Source organism: Pipistrellus kuhlii, unplaced genomic scaffold (genome assembly GCF_014108245.1).
Source record: "Pipistrellus kuhlii isolate mPipKuh1 unplaced genomic scaffold, mPipKuh1.p scaffold_m20_p_25, whole genome shotgun sequence".
Taxonomy (NCBI): Eukaryota; Metazoa; Chordata; class Mammalia; order Chiroptera; family Vespertilionidae; genus Pipistrellus; species Pipistrellus kuhlii.
In genome coordinates this window covers 10,503,947-10,507,369 of record NW_023425524.1, presented here as the reverse complement: position 1 = coordinate 10,507,369, position 3,423 = coordinate 10,503,947, and positions in this window count along the sequence as shown.

Sequence of the window (3,423 nt, the reverse complement as noted above, 5' to 3'; positions counted from 1 at the left end):
TCTTTAATTGGATTGTGATACACTCATTGTTTTACAGTTCAAATTTTCTCTCCTCATTTTCCTCTGAAACAGCCCCACATATTTCATGGAGTATTCAAGACACCGATGAGAGGGTGCAGGAGGCCGAAATCAGTTTGGCTCAGTGGAAGAGCGTCGGTCTGCGGACTGAAAGGCCCCGGGTTCAATTCCGGTCAAGGGTATGTACATTGGTTGCGGGCACATCCCCGGTAGGGGGTGTGCAAGAGGCAGCTGGTCAATGTTTCTCTCTCATCGACGTTTCTAGCTCTCTATCCCTCTCTCCTCCTCTCTGTAAAAAATCAATAAAATGCTTAGCTGCAATGTGTACCTTAAAAAAGAGAGAGAGAGATAGTGTGCAGGATCACAAGCCATATGTGTGTTGATGTTGTACCTTATATCATTCCTGAGTTCACTTTCTAGGTCTTTCCATTTTCTCATGCAGTTTTTAGGGTTTGCTGTATAAAATATCATGTTATACGCATAGAGATAAAAAGAGATTTTAACATATTTTACTCTAATGCATACATTTTATTTTTCTTCTTGCCTAAGTATTTTGACAAGTACTCTAGTTTTTCAATAAAAGCAGTCACAGGGGCACCCTTATCTTGGGCCTGATGCAAGAAGAATAGATTTGAAATTTTCTCTGTGTAACATAATGTCAGTTGTTGGCTTCTCAAAAGTGGCCTTTATTATATTGAAGTTTATCAGTTCTACGGTGAATATGTTAATTTTAATATGAGGAAATTTTTTTAATTTAAGTGCTTTATTCTATATCAGTTTATTCTATAAGGATACACCTTATCCTTCATTCTTTGCATGAGGGTAGTCTATTTACTGGTTTATAAACATTGAACAATCTTTTCATTTTTGCAAAATACTCTGCTGGATCATGGTTAATGATCCTTTCATTGTGGTGTTAAGGTTCCTAATATCTTACTGAGAGTTTTTGCATTTATGATCATCAGGGACATTTATCTGTCATTTTTGTGTGTGTGTTTGTCCTTACTTGACTTTGGTATCAGTGTAATGGTCAGCTCAATAAATCTCTTTGGAAGTGTATTCTTTTCTTTTAATTATTGGAAGAATTCAAGAAGGGATGATTAAAAAGCTATGAATTCTTCTTTAAGTTTTTGGTGGAATTCACCCTTCATCCCATTTGGTCTTTGCTTTTTATTTGAAGTTTTTCACTACTGCATCAATTATTTTTTTTTTAATTCAAAGCAATCTAGCCAATTTGGGATCCAGTTTCTAATTTGAGCTCCTACTAAGTGGACTGAGAAATAGAACTGTTGATCTTTACAAGTTGTGGTCAGTATTGAAATAATAGTTGCTTGCACACCACATATTTATTTTATAAATCATCCAATAGAATGAAATATAACCATATTTTATATAGGATTTATAAAGTACAGTGTGTAATTACATGAATGGTTTTGTATCAGTGCTCATGAGTTCTCAAAAAAAAAAGAATATGTGTCTGTGTGCATGTGTGTGCATGTGTGTGACTCTGTGCATCTGTGTGTGACTTTGTGTTACTGTTTGTGACTGTGTTTGTGTCTGTGTGTGTGTTACTGCATTTGTGTTTGTGAGTGACTCTCTCTGTGTGTGACTATGTGTCTATGTGACTGTGTTTCCTGGGCAAGTAGGAAGATAATGGTATGGATACAGGGTGTCCCATGAATGCTCCTAGGCTTCCAACATGCTCCTAAAGTACATCTCACCCACAGTGAAGCTAGAAAACCTTGGATGCAGGAGGAAAGGTGGAGAGAGGAGTTACATGATGCACATCCCAGCCCTCAGAGTCATCTGTTCATACCATGGTCTTAGCACTGCTTCTTGCAGGACAGCAGGAGTCCCTTGTGTGGACAGATGTGGGGGCTCCCTGTGTTTGGTGCACTGAGCTGACAGCTCTTCCAGGGATCAATGTGGATCCAGAGAGGATGGGTGAGGTCGCAGCCCTGAGTGTGCTCAGGCCTTTCAGCAGAGGAAGGGCTCTGTGATCTCCCTGGAACCAGGAAAGGGGGATGGGAATGGAGAGTCTGACACTGAGGGATGGATGCAGAGCTGTGCACACAGCTCAATCCCAGCAATCCACCTTCAGAGTTCACATACATCACCTAAAAGTTTAAAAGACAGTGAAAAAAAGTCACTTTTGGAATTTGTGAAGGAGACCTCATGGAGAGTTTTTGTAACTGCCAACAATGTCACCTGCAAACAGAAAATATCCCTTCTTCATTATTGTCTTCAGTGAAAATATGAAAAACAACACTTGTGGGAGGATCCAAGATGGCTGCTCGGGTAGACACCTAACCGCAGCAGCTCACAACAATTTCAATGGAATACAACTAAAATGTAGAGTGGACATTGCCCAGACCTACAGGTGGTCGACTGACTGAAAACTCTACAATAGGAAGGTGGGAGAAAGCCAGAGGGAAAGTCAGAGGAGCTGAAAAAAGAGCCTAAGGTACGGAGACATGCTGCGCGCTCGCACGTTCGCGCGCACCGAGAGGTCGCAGCCGGAGAGGAGGAGAGGGCTGGGTGCTGCCTGGCGTTCCCTAGCAGGAAGGAAATAAAACCCCCAGCCTGGGCTGAACCCCCGAACCGGCAGCGCTGAGCCCCATTATGGGCCAGATTCTGGGGACTCAGGCTCCGGCAGGGGGAGACGGGGCTGGGAGGCTGAATCCCAGGGGAAAAACGAAAGGCGGGGGCCCCCGGAGTCGCGCGCTTTGTGCGCAGAGGACTGAATGTAGACTCTGATGCTGGATTACCCTAGCCGGAAGGAACAAAGCCTCCGGCGGCGCTGAGCCTCAGAACGGAGCGCCCCGAACTCCCGGTCTGGGCCAGTCCCTGGGGACCCAGGCCCGGGCACGGGGAGACGGGGCTGTGAGGCAAAATCCCGGGGACGGCGCGAAAGGCGGGGTCCCCTGGAGTCGCGCGCTTTGTGCGCAGAGGACTGAATGTTGACTCTGATGCTGGATTACCCTAGCCAGAAGAAACAAAGCCTCCGGCGGCGCTGAGCCTCAGACCGGACCGCCCCGAACTCCCGGTCTGGGCCAGTCCCTGGGGACCCAGGCTGGGCAGGGGGAGACGGGGCTGTGAGGTGGAGTCCTGGGAGCGCGGCGAAAGGCCGAGCCCCCGGAGTCGCGCACACTGCGCGCAGAGGACAGTCTGTTGACTCTGATCCTGGACTCCCCTAGCGGGAGAGAGAAAGAAAGCTCCAGACTGGAGGATCGTGACAAGGAGCAGGAGCCCCCGCTGGACACCTGCCAGCCGGGTGCCAGCAAGGAGCCGGGCGACGGGGCCTCCAGGGGGGGGGGGGTGCCCCTGAGCCCTCGACCGCTGAGCGCAGGCAACAGAGCCAAGGACCGGGGATGCTTCCTGGGAGGCGCCAACCCCAGCGACAGG